The 12787-nt window shown below is 40.5% G+C and overlaps 1 protein-coding gene and 1 pseudogene across 1 annotated transcript in view; one reads left to right on the top strand and one right to left on the bottom strand.

The window, feature by feature from the left end:
• LOC105887599 overlaps window positions 1-5272 on the top strand; it is a 9694-nt pseudogene extending 4422 nt beyond the window's left edge.
• Window positions 1-12787, bottom strand: part of LOC100944645 (zinc finger protein 850-like) — a gene marked incomplete at its 5' end in the record, with an annotated part of 127647 nt that overhangs the window by 57442 nt on the left and 57418 nt on the right. The gene's annotated exons all lie outside the window — the stretch shown is intronic.

Raw genomic sequence — 12787 nt, 5'->3', positions numbered from 1 at the left:
CAGGAGTTGGAGGTTGCTGTGAGCGTGATGCCATGGCACTCTACCCAGGGGGATGGCTTGAGGCTCCGTCAAAAAAAAAAAGAAAAAGAAAACATATGAATGTAAAGAATGTAGGAAGGCTTTTAGTTTGTGTTCAGGTCTTACTGGTCATAAGAGAATTCACACAGGTGAGAAACCTTTTATTTGTAAGGAATGTGGGAAGGCCTTTAGATTTCATTCACAACTTAGTGTCCATAAGCAAATTCATACTGGTTAGAAATCGTATGAATGTAAGGAATGTGGGAAGGCCTTTAGTTGTGGCTCAGACCTTACTTGACATTAGAGAATTCACACTGGTGAAAACCATATGAATGTAAAGAGTATGGAAAAGCTTTTACTCGTGGCCCACACCTAACTCAACATCAAAGAATTCATACAGTATGAATTTGTGGTTCAAATCTTCCTCAACATCAGAATGTTCATTTTGGTAGGAAAACCTATGAATGTGAGAAATGTCGGAAAGCCTCACATCTCATATCTGGAGCTCACACCTTGCTCAACATCAACAAATTCATGCCAGCAGGAAACCTTATGAATAAGCAATGTGGGAAGACTTTTTTTGGGCTTCATATCTTGCTCAGCATGAGAAAATGCATAATGAGAGGAAATACTATAAATGTAAGGAATGTGGAAAGACCTTTCTATAAGGCTCAGAGTTCAATTGACATTGGAAAGTTCATACTGGTGAGAGAAATTATAAATGTAAAGAATGTGGGGGAAAAAAAAGAATGTGGAAAAGATCTTTTTCCGTGGTTCAGAAGTTAACATCAGAAAATTCATACTGGAAAGAGAATGTACAAATGTGAAGAATGTGGAAAAGCCTTTCGCTGGGGTTCACAACTTACTTGACATCAGAGAATGCATACTGGTGAGGAACCCTATGTATGTAAAGAATGTAGGAAATCCTTTATCTAGGGCTCACAGCTTAACACGACATAGGAAAATTCATTCTCATGCAGAATCCCATGAATGTAAGAAAAGTAGCCAGATCTTTAGTCACCATTCCCATTTATATTTTACTGAACAGAAAGTTCACAAGGGTGAGAATGTCTATGAATGTACAGACTATGGAAACACCTTTAGTCATGATTCAAACTGCACTCAACACCAGAATATTTATCCTTTTGGAGAATCCCGTAAATAAAAAGATTTTAAGACAGCATTTTCTCCGAGCTCCCACTTTATTTCACCCTTGTGAAATCTTATGATATAAAAACATAGGAAAAGCTTTTTTATTCATCAATTGATGTCATTAATTTCTTCTCTTGAGAGAATACCAGAAATGTAAGTAATAGTGGAAGGCCTTTTGACAGGGTACACAATACATGCAGGAGCAGAGAATTCATAATGCAAATACAGAAAAAATGTACTGATGAGTCACAAGTTACGGAATATCAGAATAAAATTTTATGATTTTTAAAACATCCTTACCAGGCTTGGTGCCTGTAGCTCAGTGGCTAGGATGCTGGCCACATATACCAGGGCTGGTGGCCTAGAACCTGGCCTGGGCCTGCCAAATAACGACAACTACAACAACAACAAAAAATAGCTGGGCATTGTGGCGCGTGCCTATAGTTCCAGCTACTTGGGAGGCTGAGGCAAGAGAATCACTTAAGCCCAAGAGTTTGAGGTTGCTGTGGGCTGTGAGGTCACCACATTCTACCGAGGACAATACAGTGAGACTGTCTCAAAAAAAAAAAAAAAAAAAAACTTACCAGAGATGTTGCATAAAGAATTTGTATTTAATTCACATAGAAAACCTTCCATCATCATTACCAAAATCTTATTGCACTTCCACAAAAATCCTATCAGAGGCTAGTTTTTGTTATATAATTAATATAGAAAATCCTTGAACTATGTCATACAACTAATTTGGCATGTCTTGGTTTCAGTATGTTGAATATGTTCTACATATTTTCTGGAAAGTATCTGTATCTCCTTATTCACTCAATCATAAGGGCTGAATGGGGTAGAGATTTAAATAATGACTATCATAGTATTAGTACTAACCCATTTCTATGAGAGGAGAACTTTAAGGGTATACGTATGTAGACAAATATGTCATTTCTACTTGAGTCTTATGGAACACTAGAATGTTAATTCTAAAGAAAAACCAGTAAAACACAAGAAATGTAAGAAAGCCTTGAACCAGTATTAAATTCATATGCTGCGTCAAAAAATGCATACTATAAAGAAATCCTTGGAAGTGGGGTTGTTGGGTGTTGAGCAACTTTATTTTTAATAGACATTTGGAAGTAGTTTGTCTCTAACAAATTTCTAAAGCCAAATGTCATATAATCCATTTTTCACCACAGTTAAAATTCAGAAATTAGTAAATGCATGGCCAAATGAATTCTGACCTCTTGAAAATTTAGCACTATTTATATAAACAATTCTTGGATTATAGCAGAAATAAAATATGAAATTACAGACTGTGTAATGAGAACAAGACCCCCCTGTATTTCAGCTCCTATGATACAACCAAAATAGTTCTTAATACATGTTGCTTTCTATATAAAATCAAGACGATTGAGGGTAGTTTATTTGTTGTCACTACTGTCTCTCCAGCACTTAGTACAGTGCCTATAATTTATTTTTTTTTTGAGACAGAGTCTCACTATGTCACCCTCGGTAGAGTGCTGTGTCATCATAGCTCACAGCAACCTCAAACTCCTGGGCTTAAGTGCTGCTCTTGCCTCAGCCTCCTGCAGTGCCTATAATATTGTATGGTTCCAAATATTTATTGAATTAAATAATAATAATATCTTATTGTATGGTCCCAAATAATAATAATATCTTATTATTTAATTCAATAAATATTTGGGACCATACAATATTATAATAATTCAAATGGATCTATGGAAAGGCTTTCTGAAATAAAATAGAAATGATGGAATAAGAAACAAAACAGGTTTTTACCAAAATCTGTTTCTTTGAAGAAAACTTTTTTTTGAGACACAGTGTCTCACTTTGCCCTGGGTAGGGTGCCCTAGCATCCTAGCTCACAGTAACCTTAAATTCTTGGGCTTAAGTGATCCTCTTCCCTTAGTCACCCAAGTAGCTGGGACTACAGGAGCCTGATGCAGTGCCTGGCTAATTTTCCAACTTTTAGTAAAGACAGGGTCTTGCTCTTGTTTAGGCTGCTCTTGAATGATCCACCTGCGTAGGCCTCCTAGAGTGCTAGGATTATAGGCACGAGCCACTCCTCCCAATGGCAAAGAAAAGTCTTTTTTTTTTGGTAGAGACAGTCTCACTTTGTCGCCCTCTGTAGAGTGCCGTGGCACCACACAGCTCACAGCAACCTCCAACTCCTGGGCTTAGGTGATTCTCTTGCCTCAGCCTCCCGAGTAGCTGGGACCACAGGCGCCTGCTAGAACACCTGGCTAGTTTTCTGTTGCAGTTTGGCTAGGGCTGGGTTTGAACTCGCCACCCTCAGGATATGGGGCTGGCGCCCTACCCATTGAGCCACAGGCGCTGCCAAGTGAAGAAAACTTTTACTAGGCTTTGCCAGTGCCACTACCACATCATAATAAAGAAGAAATGGACCGGGCACAGTGGCTCATGCCTATAATCCTAGCACTCTGGGAGGTGGAGGTGAGTGGATTGCCTGAGTTCAGGAGTTCTAGACCAGCCTGAGCAAGAGCAAGAGACCATCTCTTCTAAATAAAATAACTAGTTGGATGTTGTGGCCAGTGCCTGTAATCCCAGCTACTTGGGAGGCTGAGGCAAGAGGATCTCTTGAGCTGAAGAGTTTGAGGTTGCTGTGAGTTATGATGCCACTGCACTCTACTCAAGGGGATAGAGTGAGACTGCCTCCAAAAAAAAAAAGAGAAGATATAACTATCTGTTTAGAAAGTATGTATTTTACAATGATAATGCAAATATGCAAATTGTTAGACATAACTTTTATATAAAGATGGCTTATTTTCTAATAATACACTATTAAAATACATTTCAAAAATAACCAAAAACTAGAAAAACATTTTTTAAAAATCATATAAGATTAGAGAAATTAAAAGAAGTAAACCACACCTGTCTTTACCATTGCTGGCTTTTCCTCCCCCAGGTCCTGCTGAAAAAATGTCAGACTCAAATCATGGTAGCAGCCGGAAGAATTTCTCTGAGGAAATAGATGATGAAGAAAGTGTGATTTTGACATTGGTTCCAGTTAAAGATGATTCAAGTAATGAACAAATGGAACCGACTGTTTCTTCAACTTCTGATGTCAAACTGAACAATCTCCAGAAACACAATGAAGTTCATCTACCTCTAACAAATAAACGATCAAAACCTATCCGAAAAGCTAGATGTAAAAAACCTGTTCCTTTGCCAACTGTATTGCCTCCTATTAATGATGTGTGCCGAGACACTTTGAGGAACTGGTGCCAGCAACTCAAATTGAGTACTGATGGCAAGAAAACAGAAGTTTTTCTGAGGCTTCAGGCGCATGCCTTTCCTGAACAGAAATGTGAAATTCCTGAAACACCAAAGGAGGCCAGATTACATTCATGTTCAAGGAAACTCAAGGCAGAGACCAAGAGAGCAAGACCTCAGGAAAGGTCCAAGACGAGTGAGAAAACAGAAAAGATGGATAGAGTGGAAGTGATAACATCAGCTCAGGAATCTGTATTGGCATCATGGGCAAGGATTGCTGCCAAAGCTGGTCAGCCTAAGACTGTGAATTTACGGTCCATTCCTGTTTCTGCTGAGGCCTTTTTGACAACAGCTTCTGGCCTCAGGTGGTGTGTGATCCATGGCGAGGCTCTCCCAGCAGACACAGAGGGTTGGGTCCGCCTACAGTTTCATGCAGGTGAGGCCTGGGTGCCTGCCACTCCCAAGAGGATGATTTCCCTCTTCCTGTTACCAGCCTGCATTTCCCCATCTCCGGGCCTAGAAGATAATATGTTATGCCCTGATTGTGCTAAGAGAAATAAGAAAATAATGAAAAGATTAATGATAGCAAAGAGGAAGAAGCAATCTACTTCAAACACAAAGTAGGAGACCAAAATACATCACCTCAAACTCTGTGTAAGAAGAGGAGGGTGAATAAGGAAGATGTTATGGTCCCTAGTGATGGATATACTTTCAAAATGTGTAAGCTGATTTGAGGAAATGAAAGAAGAGATCATTGGAAGGAACCTTTGTGATCTACAAAACAGAATCAAGTAATTAGGACTCCACTGTGAAGATGGTTGACTGGGGTACCAGCCCTGTCTAAGGAGACCCTTTGGGGGGCTTGGAAAGCCACTAAAGTCATTGCAATTAAAAAAAAAAATCATGTAAGATTAGATAATTGTATAAGCCACACCCTAAAGGCCACAGGAAATCCTATGGAAAATTTGTGAGCTTTTTTTTTTTTTTTCAGTTTTTGGCCATGGCTCGGTTTAGAACCTGCCACCTCCGGCATATGGGGCCGGCGCCCTACTCCTTTTGAGCCACAGGTGCTGCCCCAGACTTAGGTAGATCTTGAACATCACATTCCAGAAAAATTTTACTCATGAAGATACATGAAAAAACTAATATGTATATGAACCCAGTATTTAATCAAAGAATAAAATGATACTAGATATTTACCTATAATGTTTAAGCTCTGATCTGGATGGATGATAATTTTGAATGATGAAAATATACTTGGGTGGCACCTGTGGTTCAGTGTGTGTAGGGTGCCAGCCCCATATGCCAAGGGTGGTGGGTTCAAACCCGGCCCTGCCAAACTGCAACAATAAAAAAAAAATTAATGGTTGTTTAAAAATATATATATATATGCTTAATCATTTTAGTACTTAATCATTTACTTCTAACTGCAGTTCTCAGTACCTTCTAGTATTATAGGAGTTAAGAAATGGTGAGTGGGGCTGGGAACAGTGGCTTGCACCTGTAATCCCAGCACACTGGGAGGCCAAGGGCAGGTGGATTGCCTGAGTCAATAGCCAGGTATTGTGGCAGACATCTGTATTCTCAGCTACTCAGAGGGCAAGAGGATCTTGAGCCCAAGAGTTTGAGGTTGCTGTGCACTATACTGTCATAGCCCTCAACCCCAGGGCAACTTGAGTGAGACTGTCTCAAAAAAAAAAAAAGTGAGTGTATTTACACATAGCACATTTGTAAGTCTGATCTTCTAAAACGTCCTTTTTCAATAGTTGTCATCTATGGAATTTCACCATTTGTGGGGAAAATTATTTTCTGTGATATGAGTTATAATACGCCATTTTCATTCATGGTGATTAGATTTTTTAAGGTAATAAGTATACTGAGAAAATAACATTTAGAAGTTACTTGGTGAAACTTTGTCCACGTTACTTTCTGACATCTATACACAGATTAAACATGGTAATGTTCATTCTTTTTCCCTTTATCCAAATTGCCTTGTTGAGTTTGCTGACAGTGTGTATTATTTTTTTTTTTGAGACAGAGCCTCAAGCTGTCCCCCTGGGCAGAGTGCCGTGGCATTACAGCTCACAGCAACCTCCAACTCCTGGGCTCAAACGAGTCTCCTGCCTCCGCCTCCCAAGTAGCTGGGACCACAGGCGCCCGCCACAACGCCCGGCCATTTTTTGGTTGCAGCCGTCATTGTTGTTTGGCGGGTCCGGGCTGGGGATTCGAACCCGCCACCTTAGGTGTACGTGGCTGGCGCCTTAGCCGGTTGAGCTATAGGCGCCGAGCCGACAGTGTGTATTATAAAGAGAGTTATAATCTGGGATGATTTAACATATATTCTTCAAAATGCAACTAGGAAAGTGTTTATTAAATAAATAATATAAAATATACAAATAAGAATATTCTAGGGCGGTGCCTGTGGCTCAGTGGGTAGGGCGCCAGCCCCATATATAGAGGGTGGCGGGTCAAACTTGGCCTTGGCCAAATTGCAACAAAAAAATAGCCAGGCATTGTGGCGGGCACCTGTAGTTCCAGCTACTTGGGAGGCTGAGGCAAGAGAATCGCTCAAGCCCAGGAGTTGGAGGTTGCTGAGAGCTATGTAACACCATGGCACTCTACCAAGGGCAATAAAGTGAGACTGTCTCTAAAAAAAAAAAAAAAAAAATATTCTAAATATCTCTAAGTTACTCTTTTAATCATAAGTATTTGAGAAATATCAAAAGAACACTTAATTCTATAATATAGTGCATGTTGTAATTTGTATTTTTTAAAAAGGACTAGGTAGCTTATGAAGGCCAACGTGATAGAAGAAAATTTTGGTAGAAATATCAACATCCATTAATTCAAGTGTATCTCCGGCTGGGCGTGATGGGTTGCAACTATAATCCTAGCATTTTGGGAGGCCAAGGTGAGTATTTTTCCTGAACTCAGGAGTTTGAGACCAGCTTGAGCAAGAGAGAGACCCCATCTCTACCAAAAATGAAAAACTGAGGCAAGAAGATCACTTCAGTCCAAGAGTTTTTGGTTGCTGAGAGCTATGATGCCACAGCACTGTACCCAGGGTGACATCATGAGACGCTGTCTGAAAAAACAAAAAAGTAGATCCCAAGCTTCCCCTATAGATCAGACATAGTTCTAGGCACTAGGATTATAAAACAATCTATAGATTCTCCTGTCTTAGGATTATCAATCACAGTTTAGGACACGTTGTACTTTTCTGGTACTTGATGCATAAAAAAAAAGCATGCCTACTTGTCCTGGCAATGGAAGCCTGTTTGCTGTCTATGGGGAATGTATTCTGCTTTCTTACTCTGTAAGTCTTGTGTTCTCTTCCTCAATAAATTTTGTTTCATGTTTCCCTTGTGTGTTTTCTAGTGGACTTCTGGCATCCACAGAACACCCTTTTGAATACTTTCTACATATTAATAGTTTCACACATTATTTAGTCATCCCAAATAAGAAATTAGGAAACTTCCTCCCCCTGAGGCAGCTAAAGTGCGTATGCCTATAATACAGTTCTACTTTATCCCTATGAAAATTTTGTTCTTATATGACCACTGTGACATAGTGAACATATTTAAAGATTTCAAACATCTCAATAATAAATGGCCATGGGAGTATCAGGTTCTTTGAAATGACTGAAGCAAAATATTTGATACCTTTGGCATCACTGGTATGAGTTCTGCCAGTGGGACTAAGTCTTCGGAATGATAAATTTTAATGATAATATTCCAAAATTGTTGCGAAAGGATCACAGAAACATAGTTCTCACATCTATATTCCTGGTTTTCTCGCATAGTTTATCAACTACTTAGTATATTTAACAAGCTAATTCCTTGTTTAAAGACTTAGTCAGTTGAATTTTATTGTTTGGAAGAAAGAACTCTGGCTCAAGTTGGTATCCTAAATGTGGCCTAATTACCCTCCAGTAAATTGGAACTGAAATGGGTTGTCTTTATTGGGTCTAAAGATATCAAGAAGGAAGCTATTATTAAATGCAGCAGCATTATATTTAATGATCTGTGGTATCCTGAAGTTGGGCTTTGCCCACTGCTTAGCACATTATGATGGAACTTAGAAATTCAAGACCATAGGATGGGCTAGTAGCTTCTAATTGAGGTAGAAGCGTACTAAAAAGATGATTAGCTGAAATCACCAGGGAAATTTGATGATTTCCACAAGACTTTTATCTGTTGAAATTTCAGAGCAAAGACTGTAAAATAGCAAACTCAAATTTTGATCTTGGCAATTTCCAAAGGCATCACTGCTTTATCTAAATTTCAGGTTAATGCATTAGTTAGGAGGATTGGGACCCTGACAAATGGAATAGATTCAGATGATTCTGAGTAATCTCTAATCCAAATACCACTGAGTCTCCCTCGGGCACCAGAACAGATTCTCCATGAGGAGACTGGGAGAAGGACCTTGCTCAAGGAGTTGCCTTCCACAATTAAGTTGATTCTCCTCATTCTCCATCCTCACCCTCATTGGTCTAGACCTATATCCCAGCATTTCAACAGGTTCAATCCCAAAGGCAAACTTTAAATTAGAAACTTTATACACCATTTTACATAACTGAGGATTTTGTAAATCATAAATCAGATCTCTCCTCATTCTCCATCCTCATTGCATTAGACCCATATCTCAGCATTTCAACAGGTCCGATCCCAAAGGCAAACTTTAAATTAGAAAGTTTAGACAACATTTTACAAAATTTTTATTGTATGGTGAATATTTGGGGAATGAATCAGGTCTGTTCTCATTTTCCATCTTCACCCTCACTGGTCCAGACCTATGACCCAGCATTTCAACAGGTCAAATCCCAAAGGCAAACTTGAAATTATAAAGTTTATACACACCATTTTTAAAAATTTACATCACAAGTCTGGTGAATACTGGGGAATAAATCTTGAGTTTTAAATTTGGGAAGATAGGCTTAAAATTCTATCAGGCTAAATTTATCAACACCAATGCTCTTTCCAGAGATTCTGGATTCTGTATGTTGGCTCAGCTATTCAGGGCCAGCCAAGGTCGGAGAGCATTGTCCTATCATCCATTAAAGCAGATTCTGCCCAAGGGGATCTGCATTTATGAGCTTAAAGTTGCTCTTCAGCCCAGCCTCTACTATTTTTTTTTTTTTTTTGAAACAGAGTCTCACTGTCACCCTGGGTAGAATGTTGTGACATCATAGCCCACAGCAACCTCAAACTTTGGGCTTGAGCTATCCTCTTGCCGCAGCCTCCTAAGTAGCTAGGACTACAGGGTGCTACAACATGCAGATAGTTTTTCAATTTTTAGTAGAAACAGGATCTCACTCTTTTTCTGGCTGATCTCAAACTCATGAGCTCAAGCAATCCACCTGTCTTGGCTTCCAAGTGCTGGAATTATAGATGTGAGCCACTATGCCCTGCCCCAGCCCCTACTCTTAAAACTGAACCTTCATGGCTTGGCACCCATAGCACAGTGATTAGGGCCCTGGCCACATACACCAAGGCTGGCAGGTCTGAACCTGGCCCGGGCCTGCTAAACAACAATGACAACTACAAAAAAAAAAAATAGCCATGCATTGTAGCAGGCACCTATAGTTCCAGCTACATGGGAGGCTAAGGCAAGAGAATCGCTTAAGCCCAAGAGTTTGAGGTTGCTGTGAGCTGTGATGCCATGACACTCTACTGAGGGCGACATAGTGAGACTTTGTTTCAAAAAAAAAAAAAGTAAAAACCCAAAACCCTGAACCTTCACTGCATTCATGGGAGCATGATCACCATAGTAATAATTTCACCATCACTGAATTCAGATGAAATGTCCTGGTCTACACCAGCTCCACCCAAACAGATGAATCATGCTGGATAAAGGACCTCAATGAAAAAATCAAACTTGTATCACAACAAACCCTTAACTTCCACTTATCTGGAATCCCAGGATAATTTATGCCAACTCCGATTTCAAATCCCAAGAATGCACTTCATGAGGTTCTACTGTCATGCTCTTGAGTTTGGAGGCCTTTGGGATTCTCCCTCTTCAGGTCAGTTAAAAAGGCAAAAATGGTATTTTATTAGCTCACATTTTCAAAACTCTAAGGAGGCATGAGTGGCGGTGGGGCAGATCCCACTTAAGTTTCTACCCCTTGAATCTCATCCCCTAATTATCTGAGGCAAGACCACAAGCATGGGCGATTCAATCAGAACAGTGAAACAGCCACTGAGAAAAGGACTGTGGAGGGCAGATTGTGAAGGGGTAATACCCCCTCAGCCTGAGAGGTTCTTTCAAGGACCAACCCCCAACTGCTTCCCCTCCCTTCCTAAAACAACAGTTCTTTCTCCTCACTCCCCCTGCTAGAAGTCATGTAGCTTCTGCATACTTTCCTATCTTTTGCCTAAAAGCATATCACCTTCTTTCTCTAAAGTTGATCTTTACTCCATGTACTAAGATTCATGTTATTAAGAATACTGTTTATGGGGCGGTGCCTATGGCCCAAAGGAGTAGGGTGCCAGCCCCATATGCCGGAGGTGGTGGGTTCAAACCCAGCCCCGGCCAAAAAAAAAAAAAAAAAAAAGAATACTGTTTATGATAAAACTCCTTTTACTTACCCTGTTACTTCCCCTCAGCCTTGTAAGAGGAAAATATTCCCACTAGCTTTCCTTCTGATTTCCCACATTGTTAATATAAGCAGCCTTGTTTAGGTACTATATAAATAAAGCTGTTCACACCATTCAGTGGGGCTGCTGTCACCAGCTGCATCAGACCACCCAATCCTATTTCTTTGTCTTTCATGTAATCTATTGTCTCTTGTGTGACTTATTTTCTCAGTTCCCCATCATTCCCACTGTGGTTCATTTACTCTTTGGGGCTGGTTCAAGCAACTAATGGACGGGGTGCAACTTCTGCTTGAGATCCTAAACATGAAAAGAAATTCAGTATAAAAAGATGGCTAAGATATAACTATGCCCTTTTAAAGTTTTCTATCCCAATACTGACTCACATAAGTGCAAGAAGGTATCTGTTCTCCACACCTACTATATATGTATGCAAACCACCTGGAGGGGATGAGAATTAATACCCCAATTTTCACATCTAGGAACACTTCAGTGGTCACTCAGTATACTAGTTAGTGTTCTCCACAGAAACAGAACCAACAGAAGAAAGAGAAAGACAGATGAGTTAAGAGGAGGGGAGATTTAATAGGAATTGGCTCATGATTACAGAGGCCAAGAAGTCCCATGATATGCTGCCAGCAAGCTGAAAAACCAAGAAAATTCCTGGTAAAATTTAGTCCAATCCAAAGGCCTGAGAGAAAGAATAAATTAGCCCTTCATCTTCCTTTTTATTCTATTCAGGCCCTCAACAGAGGGGATGGCCCCAACTGAAGGCCCCAGGAAAGTGAAGGAAAAGCCAAGCATGCCTGGTACCACAGATGGCCTGGGCTGGGGTTCCAGACAAGTTCCTAGAATCTTGCCAGAGGCAAAAGGGTTCTCTGACAAGTACAAGCAGCAGCCCCATAGGCCACACTTGAAACACTCCAACACACCCTCCCCCAACTGCATCCACCCAATCCTCAGTCCCTTCTTCCACACAGTGAAAACTGGCAGCCAAAGAATGCAGCCCTAGCACCAAAGCCCCACAGCTCCATCCCCAGCTACACAAGGACTAAGCACCTACCATCATCAAGAAAATGAAAGCATACAGGACAGAAAGCACAGCAGCACAGCATTTAGGAGGCAAGGGACAACCACCTGGGGCTCAGTCTCCTCCAAATGGGAATCATGCAGCCCTCTGATTAGGCATTGACCCCCAGGCTTCCCCTGTTGGCACAGGCATATAAAGGAAGATTTATGTGACAAGCACAATACCCTATCACCAAGAAAGAAGTGTAGAGAAGGAAATCCTAATGAAAGGATCCCCAAAAATGTTGTCCTGGATAAATTCTCTCGGTAAGATTGAACCAGGAGAAAGGGCCAGGCCCATGGCATAGATTCCAGACAACAAAAGATAGAGACCTACTAGTGGTTGGTGCCCACACAGTAGAAACCACTCCCCACTGCTATGTGGATGGGGGTGAGGAAAAGACAGCAAAATGGGTGACAAGCCAGAAAGGCTGCCATTGGATGGAAGCACACTGATCCTGCCATAAGCTCTGCATTCCAATCACTGGGCCATTGGGAGGATAAATGCCAGCATCAGTAGGGGGAACACAGAGAGCCTCCTCTTCCTTGACCTCTCTGTGATCCATTCCTGCACACCAGCATGAGGTTTTTCTTTTTCTTTATTAACACAATACATAATATTTATTTGAAGTTCCAATTTATTACAAGTTCACTTTTTTTTTTTTTTTTTTTCCACCATCACTGAATTCAGATGAAATGTCCTGGTC

This window comes from Otolemur garnettii, unplaced genomic scaffold (genome assembly GCF_000181295.1).
Source record: "Otolemur garnettii isolate 467f Iridium unplaced genomic scaffold, OtoGar3 scaffold00100, whole genome shotgun sequence".
Classification (NCBI taxonomy): Eukaryota; Metazoa; Chordata; class Mammalia; order Primates; family Galagidae; genus Otolemur; species Otolemur garnettii.
Note: the sequence above shows the minus strand (reverse complement) of the source record. Positions and strands in the feature narration are given on the sequence as shown.